Source organism: Cataglyphis hispanica, chromosome 4, assembly GCF_021464435.1.
Source record: "Cataglyphis hispanica isolate Lineage 1 chromosome 4, ULB_Chis1_1.0, whole genome shotgun sequence".
Lineage (NCBI taxonomy): Eukaryota > Metazoa > Arthropoda > Insecta > Hymenoptera > Formicidae > Cataglyphis > Cataglyphis hispanica.
The window spans coordinates 1,314,166-1,333,122 of NC_065957.1; the positions used below are offsets into that span (position 1 = coordinate 1,314,166).

At 35.8% G+C, this 18,957-nt stretch overlaps 2 protein-coding genes across 3 annotated transcripts in view; one reads left to right on the forward strand and one right to left on the reverse strand.

Annotated features, from left to right (window-relative positions):
* Positions 1–18,957, reverse strand: part of LOC126848940 (bifunctional methylenetetrahydrofolate dehydrogenase/cyclohydrolase, mitochondrial) — a 244,673-nt gene that overhangs the window by 147,019 nt on the left and 78,697 nt on the right. The window contains exons 4-5 of the mRNA XM_050590337.1: positions 16,429–16,507; positions 16,079–16,129 (exon numbers count right to left, since the gene is read on the reverse strand). The gene's annotated coding sequence lies outside the window, so the exon portion shown is untranslated. The remainder of the gene's footprint in view (positions 1–16,078; positions 16,130–16,428; positions 16,508–18,957) is intronic.
* The window catches only part of LOC126848942 (carbonic anhydrase-related protein 10), a 133,411-nt gene that overhangs the window by 63,458 nt on the left and 50,996 nt on the right, over positions 1–18,957 (forward strand). The gene's annotated exons all lie outside the window — the stretch shown is intronic.

An 18,957-nucleotide genomic window follows, 5' to 3' on the forward strand; every position in this document is an offset into this window, starting at 1 on the left:
AAGCGATAAAATTGATCGTTTTGGAATTATTATAAATGTCGTTATTCCTCTGTGAGAGAACGCATACATCGGTAAAGAGATTTCGATAAAGAGATCCATCGAGAATGTAATTGATTTCTCGCGGGAAATATTATTTCTGTTCGCGATACAACGCTATACGTATGGCCGAGGTGCCCGGTGCTCATTAATGCAGGTGTAAAATGGATCGCACGTTTTTCGCACGAGATGGCGAGAGCGTAACGAGGTCATAAAAATTCTCGCAGGTTTGAAGATTTATGCCCTTTTGACCCATTCTGCCATTTTTGCGTAAAATGATGCATTGATCTCCCCCGTGATGACCCTTCTCCCCCTTCCCCCCCCTCTTCCCCCTCCCCTTTCCCTCTCATTCCGCACGATATGTCGAGCCGTAGCGTCAGGGTCAACGAAATTTTCATCGTGATCAATGGGTCTGGGTCGGGTTAGGGTAACTACGAATTAGAGCGACACTTCGCAATGCGGGTCAAGGGTCAATCTATATACATAAATCGACGCATTTTTCTCACACACACACACTTTTCGCGGGATATATTTTTCTCATCTTCGTCTGTCTGAAATTTCGCTCATCCACAGTCACAAATACGTACAATATATACTGTAACTTTTAGAAAATTGTAGGGTTCATGTAACTCTGTTTTTGTTTTTTTTTTTTTTTTCCCATATGTACGGGCGACCGGATTAGCCGTCGAGTAAAATATCTGAAGCCGGACTTTGCGGCTGACAGATTTTACATGCGTAAGAACGCTAATGAAATCCTGCGGTTCGCGTGGCGATCGCGTATGCATCCTCGGTCCGACCGAGGAGAGGGAATTTCTCGGAATTTCACTAATTTGCGAAATGTCATGGAATTTGGCCACGTCATCATACCGCACGTGTCCGATATCTGGTCAACTAGTTGCCGAAGCTAGTATGTAAGCTCATGTATGTAAGCTTTTGATGGTCAGAATACCGGGCTTCCAACGAAAGTGTTGATTCTATGTTTAAAGCTACGTAGCATTTCTTTCTTTAAATTGATATACAAACTCCTTTCTAATTCTCTTCACCATATTTATGAAAATATATCAAAAGTTTCTCCACATATAATTTCTATCTATGTGAGAGAGAGAGAGAGAGAGAGAGAGAGAGAAAGTTTGATTAAAATTAAATAATGCAAAAAATCAATTTGTTTAGAATTTTTATTACAAAAGTGCTTTATCATACAGTGTAGCGTTATCATACATTGCATGAGTAGCAATTATCATACAATGGAACGTGATTGAGAAAATGTTTCACACGTTCGATTATGTTCGAGAGGAAGTTCTGGGCACGGATTAAATCGTCGCTGTCGCGCGCGAATTTTGGCACGAGAAATCAAGTCTCGGATAATTAACAAGCCGAATCGGAAACTTCTAATGGCTTCCATTTCTGGCTGTACTCGGCGGGATTAACGAAACGGGTCTACGCAGGCAGAAACTTGGAAGGAAATAGTGGTCGGCACGTTGTACATACATTTCGCGTCGTATAGAGAAGTTTGCACGAAGATTTCGAACGTAAGCGCGAATGTATCGGCGAAATTCTTGCATCGTTGCATTTAGATTCAACGAAATCAAACATTCGATGTCGCGAGTTAGTCGAAGGTGGGCTTGAATCAAATTTGACGAAAGCCAAACACGGGAGACAATATAAGAAGCTACCTTGACTTTTCGAAATTAAGTGAAAATGTACGCGATTAGTCAGACGCAAATGGCACTTCATCTCTTATCACAATTTTCCGCCGACGAATTTAATCGAAATAATGTTTCGGCGAGGAGAGAGAAAATGGAAATAGATATAAAATGACTTATGTTATTTGTATACAGGCTGTCCTATCGACATTAATCATGTAATAGAAAGCAATAATCGAGATGGCAATCTAAAGCAAATAAAATTTCGCGTAAAAAGAACGTAGTCAAATGGATTCAAAAAATTATTAATATTACTTATATCCAAAATACCTTCAAAGTACAAAGCATGGCCTTAATCGCGTAATCAGGAGAATCAGTTGTACACATCTACGTATTGTTTGCACTTAACTTAATATAAAATCGATATTCTGTTGTCATAAAAAAAATCCTAAACGTATGCTACTTCGACGATTAAATCCTTGACCTAAGAGAAGAATAACATTTTCCGGTTTGCCGCGCTATTTCTTGCCACGTGTGTGTGTCATCGCTGCTTTCGCCCGAAAGTGAAACAGATCGGCGCATAACGCGGCGTCGAATGAATATTCCAGATGATCGAGACTCTCTCGGTTAGAGAGATACGGTGAACCGAGCAGCAGCAGCAGCAGCAGCTCGATGGAACAACACACAATAAGATCCCGCGGCTTTTGCGACTCGAGGAGAGGAAAAAGGGGGATGAATGGCGGCTCTTACCGCGTATATTTTTTTGCGTGTGCGTTTCGCGCGCAATTTGCCGCCGCAGGACGACGTGGAGAGAAAGAGCGGCCGGAATTAAAGAAGCGGAATAAACATGCAAATGCCGGCCACTTTCCATCTTTATCACTTCGCGCTGAATGCGAGTGCGCCGACTTAACTGCGCTCACACCGGCGACGAGATGGAAAAAAACACGGGCGACTGGAGAGGGGGAGATTTTCTTTTCTTCCACATTCTCTAAAATGTTACGCGGTCACGAATGGCGAGTAAATTGGATGCGGAATTATTAAAGAATTTATCTTTAAAAAAGCGTCTTGGATCTTTAGAAAGTACTTTCGTATTTTTCTAGAAAGTATTTTTGTTATTTTTAGAAAAAATTACGCGTTCAAATAATCTGGTCGATTCGATAAAATGAGAGGAGAAAATTGTCAGATAAAGTAAGAAGAGAGAAAAAGATAGCTGCATATTTTTTTTCTGAAGCTATTTAAAGTTATCTTCCTTCTTTCTTTTCCTTCCCTTTCCATGTAAATACAGATTTAAAGGAACTTTTTGGAAGGAAATTTTTCGACGGACGATTCTTCATATCGATCGATACAATACGATTAGAAGCGTGCTCTCAGAACGACTCGAAAGTAAATTTGTCACATCGCAACTCTCTCGGTGAAACGTATTTTCTAGGAAGCCAGATTGCGGGGTAGTAGAGGATAACGCACGGATAAAGCCGACGTATGCGCTATCAATCACGTTGCCGCTGGTTGCCGTTGTACATCACTCTTTGCGATGAGTAGTCACTCGCAGGCGACACAATCGTGTCGTTATCGCGTTACACACTGCCATTGTGATTTACGCTCGATATCGCATCTTGACAAGTTTTTTTTTTTTGGCAAAACAAGTTTGTCGCTTGTAAAATATCTATAGAGTGTCTTTTCTTGTATTCTATCTAGGTACGGATTCTTTAACAATGATAAAATAGTCAATGTGATGTAATTTCATTTGAATTACATCAACCTGATCTAATTTTAAATTGCAATTATGAAGGACGAGATTTTATTATGCGCGACTTATTATGCATTCATGCAATTTAACATTCGTCAAGCGAAATATGAACCAGAGCCGAGAAATATTAATGAATGTGACGTACATGATGGTCGGCGATATAAAAACGTACATTATTCGTTTAAGGCTATCCTAGTCTATTTTAGCAATATGAAAAATTGATAATTTTTAGGAATTTTTTTCGAAAAATTTTAGAAATTAACCTTTTTGACGTTTTTATTGATGTTTAAACGTATGTCAGTATTTTTAAATTTTGGATAATTTTTTTTGGATACTTTTTTTTTTAATTCATACAAGCCTCTACACATGGCGTGTTCGAAAATGAAGCTTGATTTGACATGATGCTTGTTGATACTCTCGTGTAATTGTCTGAAAACTTTTGAAATGAATAAACTTGATCTTTTATTTTGTATGAGATTTATGGGACCTAATTTTATTAGAGAAAACTTAAAAATAACAAAGTAGTGTAATTTTAAAATTAAATGTTTCAATTTTATTGAAATTCATTCATTTCTTGATGATCAGAAAAATATTGGTTATTAATTTTTATTTAGATTTAGTATCCTTAAGAAAGTGTTCTTTTTTATTAAAACAAAAAAAAATGAGATTATTTGTCATACGTTAAAAACAGTGTTTTGAGAAAAACGCGTTTAAAGTTTTGCAGGCCCATTTGAAGATCCGCTCGCTATTCTATCCAAAGCCTTCTAACTTCGCCAATATCCCGAATTTTTTAATAAAATTTCAAAAACATATTTTTCCGAATTATAAATATAATATTTCAAAAAATGTATAATAAAAGAATCGATTTTTTTTTTTACTCTTTAAAATAGAAGGAGCCCTTGATTATTACGCTTGCCGGCAAATATTCGACAACAATGCTGACTGAATTCGTGGGCGAACGTAAAGCCATCGGTGGGTATTTTTCGGAATTTCGGTTTTTTTGTCGGTCTGTTAGTGTTGTCCGGAAATTATATGAAAAAATATTCTTCGGGTGCGGTAGACGGCTCGCTCCAGTTCGGATAGCTGGAGGAAGTAGAGCAAAGAGAGAGAGAGAGAGAGAGAGAGAGAGAGATAGCGTAAGCCGGAGAGGAGGAGCAGAAGGGCCGCACAGAGATTAAACGAAATTATTTAAATGCCGTAATTTAACATCCCGACTACCGGCGACCGGACTTGCTTCGCAGGTGTTGAACATGCATGTATGCATAGAATATGTTTCCGGAAAACCGGACTCTCTCTCCACTTCGCTCCGCAAATCGGGTCCGGCCCGGTCGGCTGGTAGACCGGATGGTCGGCTGACTGTGGAGTGTGTGCGTGCATACATTATTATAGCGGGCGTGTGCCCGACCGGAGAGAGAGAGAGAGAGAGCGACAAGAGCGTGGATTTCAAACAAGCGGGTCCCTCATGCGCTCTTTCGTTATACGGTGGTACGTGTCTGTTTATCGTGCACGCGGTCCACCTTCGCGTTTTGCCCCCCCCCCTCCGCCTCCCCCCCCTCGTGTACAGGAAGTTCTAATTAAACAGGAAATTAAGCGCGTTCGCGCTTTCACTGATATCACGCGCTCTCAGATTTAGATCTCGCATACACGTCGTATTCTCTGTCGATAAAATTTCGTGTATTTTATGCGTGCGATAATATACCTCGTGTTTTATATAACTTTAAAAAAAAAAAAAAAAAAAAGAGATTGCTTTTCTCGCGCGTTTTGGCAAGCCAACTATATATAAATTGAATCAGATTGAAATCAAAACGTGTTAGCACCTGCGCAGCTCGATGATCGCGATGCTCCGCTCGAGTTCTCGCTGCATAAAATACATGGAGATTCGCCGATTGTATGGTCATAAAAGGACCCATAGAGCATGGCAATAGCCGAAAACTGTAATAAGGTATACATTACGCTGATGTAAAGATTGTGACTTTTGCAATGTTGCGATGTTCGCCGATTTGCGAGATTTTATCTTTGTCCCAGGCTCTCTCGCGTACCTGTGTTATAACGGAATTTAGGCCAACTGGAGACACGAAAATCGATTCTAACTCGACGGTTCAAACATAAATGGGCAGAGGCGAAACGAGTGATCGCGTGATTGATTTTGTAACTGACGTAGATAGAGCGCGCGGCTCGTAATTACCGGTACATTGATACATTACCGATAATTACCGGTGAAGGCTTCTCGGCCTCCAATCGTTGATCATGTTATCACGATATGAATCGCACAAGCGTTTTTTTTTTTTTTTCAAGCTTTGCTAAATAAATATACGGAGAGACTTGCGAAGCGCTCAAATTTCTGCAAAGTTTTTTCCACTTGATTTTGAAAGATATCCGATACAGATTTCCTTCGTTTGACAAAGCCCACGATGACAGAAAGATGAATTTCGCCGAATCGATTAATTAATTAATCGCGAATATTCCGCGGTAATATATTGAGCGAAAGGACATAATGAATGCTCGTGTATTGGTATTTACACCCGAGAAGCTGAAGGCAATAACGGCATCAGTGGTGGAATTACTAGGCTCCCGGAAAAAAAAAAAAAAAAAGATCCGTGAACAAACGGTCACGCGACAGGTGCTATAGCAGCTGATTGCAAAGTTTGCCTCCTTCTCCGCTACCGTTTATACAGCAGCACGGATATTCAAATGAAGCCTTCAGCTCTCTCTCTCTCTCTTTCTCTCTATCGCGCTTTTCGAGGAATTACTTGCAATATCACTGATACGAGCAATAAAATTATGACCCGAGGGTAAAAGAGCGCTCGCGCGCGGATCTGCTTTTTTCTCTAACTCTATCCCTAACTAAATGTGTTTCCTTTTTTTCTTTTTGCCGCGGGCTTTTTGCAATCACGCGCATAAATCCACGCGATCGTAAATTGTAAGCCGTGCGATAGGAAACTAGTAGTCGATATATCGACAAGCGATAAATAAATATGTCCTACTGGCATAGATGCAAACTAATAAATCCGCCGTGTCTCCAAGTTAACCGGCGAAATTTCGATCGATTGCGAGTCTCGTAATGAAGTCGTCTCGCCGTCGTCGTCCTCCACGTCGGACGAAGATGCGAGACAGACAGCTGCGTTATTCACACGGCGTAAAAGCTTCGATTAAACTTATACGAAGAATACCTATATAGAACGCCCGCGTTCTCGTATATCTGTAAATGCGAATTAGCCGACTAATCTCAGACGGAGAAACGGAAACTTGGAAATCGATCGCGTGCAAACACCAATCCAAGTTCACCTACAGAGTCAATTGCGAGAAAGGTATTTCTTCTTCCGAGAATAATAGCGTTACATTAAGCAAGAGAAAATAAATTTATTTATATTTGAAAATATTATTTATCAAAATGATACACGTGTTCCAATATTCTCTTCATTTTCCAAAAAAATTGATATCCATGAAATTTCTTTTTCAAACAGAGAAATGATAATAGAGTGAATTTACAAGTGAATATAAAGTACTCGTAAATATATCGTTAATCGTGTTCGAACGATTTATTAATCGTGCCCTCGGCGCCCCGCCGTATCATACATGTTACGCACTGTTTAGGATTGAACGCATTACAGAAGCAATTGCCTTAGTTAATTAACGAATTTCCAACTATGCACGCCGGCGGCCGCGTGAATGCCACTCTCTCGCGATATCGTTATCGTACGTTGATGCTGCGTGTTAAGCTCTGTTACAGTGTTAGAATCCGCTTATAAATTGCCGTCGCGAATTATACACGGCGGTGTGCCGGAATGCTGCCATAATTGTTACGCGCGCGAGAGCTTTACAGCTGTATATTCTTTCATTTTTGTTTGAAAAGGATCCATGGCGCGCGACCCGCGTAAAACGCCACAAAATTGTTTTATCTCACGCGGCGAAAACTATACACGACCGTGTTTACTCGCCACTTTGCCGCCTTGATTAGCGTAAATATGGATGGAGGGAGGCGGGGGAAGGGGGCCGCAAATTTTTGCGCAAGCCAAATGACGAATTACTGAAACTGTAAAACGTCATTATATTTGTACCATGGGTGAAAATGGCAATTTACTCTGTTTTACCGCGGATCGGAAAACTGCAGACGTATCGAGGTTGATTTGGAAACTCAATATGTAAATTACAATTTATATTACACACTGCCGCGGGAATGATTCTATTACACACAGTAAGTTCTTCTGAATATAATTATTTGTGCGAAGGGAAACAGAGAGAGAGAGAGAGAGAGAACGATAATTCCTTCTCTTCATCGTTTGAAAAGAAATAAAAAGAGATTTTATAAATTAAAAATATCTTCATAAATATTTATTATATCACAAAAGTATTAAATATATAACGCTTTATAAAAATTGCGAAATTTTCCTTTAGAAAAATGGTAATATTGGATCGCATTAGCCGTCGCATATTCCATCGCGGCGCATTCTCGTTAAGATTTTGAAACTAACTCGATTTTTTTCTTCGAGGGATTACATGTAATGGTGAATTTGCGCGGCTGCGAAAGCCGATGAAATTTTCAAGCATTCCGAACACCTGATCTGCCATAGCAGTTCAGTGCGCCGATGAGGGAAAATTCCCGTTCGTATTTTAGCTCGATGCATTTTGGATAAACTCGTAGTCTCGCTGGACTACAAGTGGTCCATTAGCTTAAGTGAAATATAAATGAGTACGGACTTTAAAAATAATGAGGAAGACAATTAGAATCGTAAGTTTATCATCTCGTGTGTTTACGGCGGTATACATTTATCGCGATATCAATCTCTCAATTTACAGAGATAATAATTTTTGGCTGTAAAAATACACAGGGAGAGGGACTCTGAAACTTTTATCATCTATTCGCACTTTCGCGGATTAACAATTTATCGAAACTCTTTAACTTTAAATCATCGAGCCCTACTCACGGTACAGATTATTTATACGCATAATGGTCGTCCGAATAAATTACTCTTTTCTGGGATAATATAGTGTCCTAAAAAAATAGCAACGTGCCAAATCACGCCTACAAATCGACGTGGACGTCGATGGCGACGGTAACTTTTTAAAATCAATAACGTGGCTTTTTAATATCTCGTCGCGCGTGACAAAATATTTCACGCGGATATTTCAAATACTTTAATCGCGCCGGGATTTACGCGCCGTAAATCTCGCGAACGGTGTAAAATTTAATTCATTTGCCCCGTGCCCAGTGCATTTTTCACTCTCCAGACTAAACTCGTTCTCCCCGGCCGGTCGTTAAAACCGGTTGCCATTACGACGAAACGCCAAATATCGGATGTACGCATCCGTGTACATCCGAGATAATACGCCGATGCTATATTGAAATTAAATGTAATTGTGTACGTATGCGCGTGTACACGCACGTGTAACTCGTACGAGCGGCACGCGCGCCACACTATGTCATTTGCGCTGGACGTGACGTTAAAACAGCATTACATTATTACGAGGTGCGGCATTATATCCGCGCAAAGCGTTATCATCCTCCCGAAATCCTTTTGAGCCCTTTTAATGAGAGAAGTTCCGAATGCGAAACGAAAAAGCGTGACACGTTGGAAACTAACATTCGCGACGGCGCGTTATGCATCAGCACTTAACTTTCCTGATCTTCTCGCGCGGGTATCCTCGGGGTGCACTTAACGGATGCAACGAATGCGGTAGCTTCAGTTCAGTTTACTGGAGTTCTGACGCAGCATGCACTGACGCTCCACTGACGCCCCAGGGCGTTTGTTTACGTCGCACGTGTGTCGTTTATTATCTGAGCGAAACTATGAAAGCAGTCGGCGCGTTTAACGCTGATTTCGTACAAGTTATATTGCTTGTAAACACGCGATATTTGGGTTCTAATGGATCTGCCGTCCGCGGAATTACGGTGCCATTTCGTACGATATATATATATATATATATTACATTTTTTCTTTTGCCATTCTTTTTACGATTAATTCTCAAAAATTAAACAATATTTGAAATTAAATAAGAAGGTACTTTTATTGTGAGTTATATGTAACATTTTTTTCAAAAGATGAATCTTTAAACATTTTTTATTTCCTGAATTTATTTCCTATTGTTTTTGTCTTCACATGTTTTTATTAAAAATGAAATTTTCTTCAAATTGATCAGATAATATTTAAACCAATTTTCCGGTATCATGCGAGTAGAGAGAGAGGAGGGGATCTATTATTCTAAATTGAAATACGCCGATCTCTTTTTGACGTCGATAGATTTTGGAAATCAAAATAAAAAAATAAATATTACAAATATTTAGGATAAGTAATCAAATTTTTTCATCACTAATGAAAAAAAGATTATAAATATTAATCTCACTTGAAGCTCTACATTTTGTACATTGAACGATTCTTAGATTTTTTCACACGAATTTCTAACAGCAGTGAGAAGGATAGAAAATCAATAGGATTTGAAAGATCCAGACGCGTCATTAGAGAGTTTGTCGTGGTTGACGTGGATTAATGCGGAGAGAAGCGCAGAGAGATTTTCAGGCCGAAAAGAGCAGCAAACCCAGAGCCAGATAGCAACGAGCAAAAGGTAACAAAAGTGAAAACTCTAACAGTCCGTTGACGTGTCCCGACATCGTTAACTTCGCGGTCGCGATATCTCCCCGTGTTGTGTTCGTCACTTTTCAACGTCGGTGGGCTCATCCCCCATCGACCCATCGCGACTTCACGCATTTTGGCGCGCATCCCCCTATCGGCTACAAATTTACCTGCGGCACGCCAACCCTTATACCATAACGAACGGGAGAATCATCGGCTTCTTTTTTCCCCGGCTCTGAAAAAATATTTCTTCTTTCCGATCCCTCGATCGCGAGAATGCATTGCGGCTTCTATCTCTCTCTTCGGTTATCAACGAGTTCCGATTTTAAATGGTGGTAAATCTAAAGGTCTCCCGTACATTCTTTTAGTCAATAAAAAGTAAAAGTTTTTCTTAACAAAAATTTGATTAAATATTTCCTTTTCTTGAATTTTTTTTTTTTTTTACAATTAATTCATAGAAATTAAATTATATTTTACATTAAATAAGAAAATACTTTTAATATTTTTAGTGCCTTTACACATTTTTGACACTTTTTATTTTCTGAATTATATTTGTGTCTTTGTGTGTATTTTTTTTTTTTATTAAAAACAAAATTTATTTCGAATTGGTTAAAGAATTTGTACTGATCTTTCTGTATCAGGTGAACAGAGAATAAGAGAGAAAGAGAGAAAGAGAGAGAGAGAGAGAGAGGGGGAGAGAAGGGAGATTTGTTATTCTGGATTGTCGGTAGAGGAGCGGCTTAGGACAGAAGGGGCGGCTTAGGGACGACGAACAGTAGGGCGCGAAGTCCAATTAAGATGTTTTTCAACGATGAGGGGCTTTTAGTCCGCAGATATCGGTCGTATCTAGGCGCCGCGTCGCCTCGGCCTAACGCGAGAGGAGAACTGAATTCATATGCATATATGAATAGATTTCGCTGTTCCCCCAATCAACCTATTCGTGCTCGTCCCGCCGGCGGCGAAGCTATTGTCCGCGGATTGCCGTACACCGTGGGCAGATATTTTTTGAAGGGACACACGGGGAATATCCACATGCTAATGAACGGCTACCCAGTTTCTCCATTTCGTACCTTTTCTCGGATTATAATCCTCGTTAGAATCTAGGAGAATGAACACCCGAGGCGCCTAATTATGGATGTCGTAATTTGCTTGATTGGAATTATAAGACACATGGTAGCTTTTGGTGATAGTCGCGAGCTTATTTTAAATCGGAAAACTGGGGAATCTAATAAAAGAATTCTAATGATTAACCTAACGTGTGTTTATTGAAAAACGATTGCCTGAATATTTATTTTAATTACAAAGTATTGAATTTATTAGTGCTTTAATAAATTTATATAAAAGATGATTTTATATAAAATATTTGATTAGAAAACCCGAGTACATATTCGCAATTAAGCAAAAAGTGAATCGATTTCTTTTTTATTAAATTATATTTAATTGTTTATAAACGCAATTTTTTTCAACAAGCATTTTATTAATAGCGCGTAATCGATTTCATATTCAGCAGAATATATGCAATTATTAAGGGAAAAAAAGAAAGACACTAATGACACCTTGATACATTAAAGTATAATTACATTATGTATTTTTTTCACGGTTTTCTCTCCGTCACGAAATACTCCGTCTTTGATGATATCGTTACACAGTTCGATTCGATTTGTAAGAGAGGCGATGTCGCAGCGACATTGATTAATTATACAACGGCAATTAATTTGGAAGTGATACGACAGCTTTAACGACGTCGAAGCTGAAGCGAAGACCCCCGAGGTGATGTAATTTTCGGACAATAAGTCGTGAATTCTTAATATTTGATCTTTACGGTCCCTCTTTCATTAATCATGATGGATATAAATATCGTTTTAAAAAGTGTCGTTATTAATGACACGATCCGCTTTTAAAAAGTGTCTTCAATTCTAAAGCTGAACAAGTTATATTAAACAGCATCTATCTCACACGAGAATGACGGACGATAATATCGCAAGTTGGTCTAAAAATATTTTGCGTTTAAAAAATAATGCTTTAACCGAAGATTCCACGATCGATTCTATATTTGACTTTCTAAAGAAAAATCTTAACGGTCGTGATTTATATTTTTATCAGAAACGTATCTAGAGACTACTTTGTTCGAACGGCTGGTGCGAATAACCTCTTATCGTTGGTGAGAAAAAATCGCGGAGAATAGTCGAAGGTTGCGTCCAGCAGGAAGAATAAGGGACTAATTCTTTCCGGCTTTTGTACAAACTTCTGATACGTCGAAAATACGCGAATAAATCTCGTGGGAGTATATCGTTGTAAGCCGAGAGAAACTTTTTATCGATAAAATCATACTTCAAAATATATTCCTCTTTCTTGGATTTTATGTGCGTGCGTGTGTGTGTGTGTGTGTGTGCTTTTCAAACTTTAACTTTTTAAAATTAAATTTGTAAGTAAAAAAATATAGAAGAAAGTTTATGAAAAATAAATTACGACTTGCGTTTTTCTTTATCAAATTATTTTCTATACGGTAATAATTAAGATCTTGCAATTTTTTCAGCGCATACTTGTAGCCTAATTAATTTTATCCTATCTAATGTACATTAATCTCTCGGCTTTTCTCGGGGTTGATTAGATTATTTTATCTTTTTTCAAACTTTTCAAGAAACTTTTCACGCCCCCGTTTGAGCCAAATGCATGCAATTTGCTCTTATTACTGAGAATTCTTATCACTTCTCTTTTGAGACCGGCCACATTATGATATAAGCGACTTAACGATCTGGTGGAGAAGCTAGCGGCTATGAAGGAAATAAAATCAAGCGTCCTTGGAGAAGTTACACAACTTATGGAGGACCTTCGGCGTCATTATATTCCTTATATCGACGACCTTTGCCGCCTTCGTGGCAAAACTCGACGGCGCCCGATGGTCGGTCGCGACACTTTTCATGTTCTCGCAGGAGTCAATAAATCTTCCATCCGTTTGGTGGCAACGAGAGTTTCCCGAAGAGAACTCACCGACAGAACTCCCGGCCAAACCTTTTGCGATATATTTTTTACAGCGTGCTCTGGAAGAATTTTCCACTGTTTTCACCGCTGTTGAGCTCTTTTTCACTTTGCCGCGGTAGCGTAAGCTATCGACGAATCAGATTGAAAACCCGTGTTACGCCCGCAACTTAACGGAATTCTTACGTAAACTTCTCGCGAAAAGTCAGTCGCTCGGCTCGTTTATTTGGTCGAGTTTACTGTGCTTTTTTAGTAGAAATCGCCAAATCGTGTCCGTAAAAACCGCGACATTCTTCAACTCAGTGACAATTGAAACGCTGCGAGAGATTTCTATTGTATACACTATATGGTTAGATGTGATGTTTACAATGTTAAAATATATAATTACGAAAAGAATTTAAAATAAGATATAGAATAATATTCAATATTTTTTGTTCTCATTACATGGCGCTAAATTTGACAAATAATTTTAAATTAAATGTTGAATAGCTATTTAAAAAAAATGTTTATCTTCTAAAAGACATAAGAGTATTAAAAAAAAATTTTATCTTTTTTTTTAATGTTTCTTGAAATTTTGAATTAATTTGTTTTAATTTTTTAATGTTCTATCTAATTAATATTCTATTCTAGCCTCTTCTTCCTCTTTCTCTTATTACATTGTTAATTTAATAAATTAAATTTTTATATCTTGAATATAGTTAAAAAATAGTTTTATTATATTTTATATTTATTGTTAAAAGCTTTTCTTACAGACAGATGAAGTTTTCACAAACATATGACTGATTCTTTTTACTTTTTGACAATTACTTTTTAAATTAATTTTCAGAGAATTATTTAAATAAATACAAAAAGTTGTGTTTGCTTTTATGTACATACTTTGATATTAATCGGCATTCAAACTACACGCTTCAATGAAAGTACGAACGCACATCGGATTTATTAGAATAGTCCGCTGTATATTCAGTAGTAGCAACCCGGGGGTCTTTGCTGACGCGTAAATATATATGCTAATGAATAGCATGCAAATAACAGCATCCTACTTTCCCTCAACTTTTCTCTCTCCGGGACGCGCCATTAACACAGTTTTTACAAGCATTTGGTTTTTAGATCTTATGCGCCGTATCTAGCGTTGTTACGTCCTCGTTGTATTAAGCGAGGCCAGTGGCTGGTGAGTTTGTGCGTCACGATTTTTCGCGAAATTTAAATGTCGCAGCGAAACACACGTCTCTTTCCCGCCTCGTTTGCGTTTCCGCCCACGCGAGTTTTACAATGTTCCGAGACCGGCTGTTGAAAAAAATTGTTTTACACAATTTCCCATAATACCATTCTCACCGCAAAACAGACAATTTTATTTTGAAGCGAGTTAATATTCTGCGTCGTAATTGCGTAATATGCATTAAATATATTATTTACCTCATCCTGGGATATTTTTATGATGAAGCTCATATGTCATATATACATAAAAGCATTTTTAAAAAGGACATGTTAAATCGATGATGCTCGCAAGTATTACTGCTTTTTTTTTCAATGTTGATTGATTATCTCAATACTACGCTACACTTCACATTACTTCATATCGATAAAAGCTTATTATGGTTGCGTATTTGACAATTCAAATTTTAAGTATATGTGCATAATTTTGATTTAATTGATTTTGAAAAAAAAAACAGGTAATATATATTATTATATTACATATAACTAATTTTATAATAGTCAGATATGTATTTTATAATAGATGCGTGCCCTAACCGCGTACCCTTGCATGCCCTACTCGCGTGTCTTACTCAAGTGCCCTAATTAGCATGCCCTAATAGAATGCACCGTAGACTGCTACCATTGGGCCAGTTGGACTTACCTTTCGTTGATCCTGGCCATATTGATGTCTGGCTACAGCAAGCCAGAAATGTAGTTTCGACCTCTATCACAGGTCGATGAAGGAAAAAAATTCCTTCCGTTGCCGGTTAATTATTGTCGCCGCTACATGAGCATAATTTTATGCTCCTTTATGACATGACAGTTTGTCATGCATCGTTTTAATATAATATTTACTTTAATCAATCTAATGCCAAGTTATCAATCAAATTTAATAATTGATTGAATAATGTTTAATCTTATAATAATATATAATATTTATAATAATATGTAATTTATATTAAAATAAAATTAATAAAACGTTTGGGTCATATAATATAATATATGGATAATTTGACTTTCAGTCGAAGACTTTAGTCAAATATTAATTAATTGAAATAATAATATTTAATCTTATAATAATAATGTGTAATTTATATTAAAAATATTAAAATATATTAAAATTAATAAAACATTTATGTATCATATGGATAATTTGATGATAATATTTATAATAATAATAATAATAATAATAATAATAATAATAATAATAATAATAATATAAGATTTAATATTTATAATAATAATATAATAATATTATAATATTAATATTGTAATAATATTATAATAATATAATAATGTTTACATAATAATATAATATTTACATAATAATAATATAAAATACGCGTATCAAATTATCCATATGACACATAAATGTTTTACTAATTTTATTTTAATATAAATTACATATTGTTATTATAAGATTAAATATTATTACTTCAATCAATTATTAAATTTGATTGATAACTTGGCATTAGATTGATTAAAATAAAATTATATTGAAACGATGCATGACAATAAACTGTCAAAACTTTTATTGCTATAATAATAAAGATGGATAGGCTATGAAAAATTATGACAAAATTGGCGCAATATAAAAATAAATATTAATATTTCATATAAAAAATAAAATTATTAGCGTCTTCTTCATTAAATAAATTAAATATAATTTCAAATGAGAAACATATTTTATATTTTTTTCAACTTTTTGTTTTAATTTATATTTTTAATTATATTTCTAATATACATTAAAATAATATGTTTTAATGTATATTAAAAAAGTCTATTGAAAGTTATTTGATTTAATCTATTCTAGCCCATCCATTTTGAGGCAACGGACCTATTTACAATCTACATTTGCATCTACAATATCTAGAGATCCGTTATCTCAAATTAAAATAAAATTCACTCACCGACGGCACTGATGCGCAACAGCGGATTTGTTGATTTTCAGGCTACGTTGTCTGTAACATACAAAAATAAAATTCAAATTATAGCAGCGCCCAAAATATAATTAATATTTCAAAAAATTATTATTTTGTCTACCGAATTTTATTTCGGATGCGATAATAAGCAAATACATAAATATAAAACAACTTTATAAATTCTAAAAAAATCTTTTTTTCACATAAAAATTTTTATAAGATTTATGTAAAAGTCTTTGTTTCCATTTTTTGTTTGTTTTAATTAATTTAAATAATGAGACCGGATTAATGCGTATATATGATTTTTAACAATCAATATACAAATAATAAATACTCACCCTTGGGTTGCTCCGCTAGTGCAAGACGCTTTTCCTAGGTCTCCTTCTCCTCTTAGAATGTCAAGGTAGCTATGTTGATCTGTAACATATAAACAGAAGATTCAAATTAAAGTAGCGCTCAAAATAATTAATAATTTAAAAAATTTATCATGAATGTATTGAATTTTATATTCCATGTATATAATAATAAGCTCATCGATAAAATCATTTTAAAAATTTTGAAAAAGAAGCTACTAATAACTCTAATAATTTTATATAAAAGTTATGATCTAAAAGTAAAAATCTTTTCTTCTCTCTTATTTAAATCATATAATTACAAAATCAAATTACGCGATTAATTGTTTTTTTTTAATTGCACGTACGCAATTAATAAATAATTCATATACAAATAACAAATTATTTACTACAGGACTGCTCCACCGATGCCTTTCCTGAGTCTCCTCCTTCTCTCAGGTTGATTCACACGCGCGATACTTTCAACGACACTCCCGCACTTTCGAATTTCGGCACGATCGAACCCCGTTTCACATGAGAATCATACTGCGAGTCGACAAGTCGGGAATTCATCGATTAGATTCGAGCAAAGGAAGAAGACGAAATCGATCGATGGAATCGACGCTCAATTCTTGTCCGCGCTTGCCCTCATCGAGGGCCGACTCGAACTTCGTTAGGAACGATTTCATACGAATCACCAAGTTTCTATCATACAGACTGAAACCGGCTTATCATAAGGCTGAGAGACGGGTCGAGAATGAAGATACTCATGTATATATTTTGAAATTAATATAGATGGTAAATAGAAATAAATTATTTACCACACGTACCTCTCCTCCATCCATCGTCGGATACTTTTTAGGATCTCCTTTTCTTTACTTGTTCATCTCTTGTCTCCTCATGACATTCACTCGCGAAAACTTTAATTACTATTAGTCGAATATGACGATGATCGCGGCATATTTTACACTCCCGAGAACAATCATATGAGACACACATTTCATTATATCGTAAGAGAAAACTCGATAGATACTACTTTGTTCGACATTTACACGACGCTAAAATCATGTCTCATTCGTTACAGCAATGCTATCTCTATTGCTGAATTATTTCGTTTTAGTTTTTATTTTCAAAAGTTAATGAATTGTTAATTATAATAATCATAGAGAATTATATTTTAATATTTGTCGCTATCGCATTTAGAAAAGGAATTCGACCGAACATGTCGCACCACTTTATTGCTTTATTGCTCGACCGTTGCTGTATGAATGATAACAAGGCTATAAGATGTTAGCAATAGCAATGCGTTAATGTTTACATCGCCAAGGCCGAATACAATGTTACGTTTTGATAATTCATTGCCGAAATATTTTCCGTATTATATTTGACGTATACACAAACGGAATAGTAAATTATACATGTATTTTAAAGAAATAAATTATAAATCAATTATTAAATTAATAATTAATATGTCACGGAGTTTATCGTTAATTACTCGGACCTGCAATTCAATTATTTTATTGCATTATCTAAATCATATTTAAACCGTCGAAATGTCGAACGATAAAATATTGGATAAAATATATTTAATTTTAAATAATATTTTATTAAATTATTTATTTATTTATTTTATTAAATTATTTCTTTAAATTAAATTTAAAGAAATAATTGTTACTTAGAGAGAAAGATAGAGGGGGAAAGGGAGGAGGAGGAGGAGGAGGGAGGGAGGGAGAAAGATAGAGAGATGGAGAGAGAATCAATTATCAAATTATCTTCCAATCCTTGTCGCGATCGGGTTTAAAAAAAGAATTTTACGGAGCATTTCGTATTAACTATATCATTGTTCGCCGTGCGAATGATAAATGGGAAAGGAATTCAAAGGAACGTTTCTCCCACTATTACAATACTACTCAAGTGTCACCGTACAAACAATAACAAAGCCATAAAACGTAAACAATAGTAAAATGTTTGCGTCGCCAAGGCCGAATATTATGTTATTGTTAATTCGCTGCCGAAATATTTTCCATATTATGACGTTTATACAAACGAAATATTAAATTATACAAGAATTTTAAATTATAGATTAATGATTAAATTAACGATTAATATATCAGGGATCATTAATTATTCAGATCTGCGTTTCGACTATTTTATTGCGCGTACTCAATTCGAATTATGTTTAAATCATCGAAAAATCGAACGAGCATCGGACAAAATATATTTAATTTTTAATATTTTTAAAGAAATAATTGTTATTTAGAGAGAAAGAGACAGAGAAGGATGGGGAGAGACAGAGGGCAAGGAGGAGATAGATAGATAGATAAATAGAGAGAGAGAGAGAGAGAGAGAAAGAATTATTTATTAATTATGTCAAATTATTTTCCGATCCTTGTCGTGATCGCGTTTAGCAATCTGGGTTTAGCACATAATAATATAAAAAAAACTTTTAACATTTTTATGCTTAAATCAATATTGCAAAAGATATCGCAATTTTTTTTATTATTTTTGTGTATTATTATTTATAAAAACTGAATT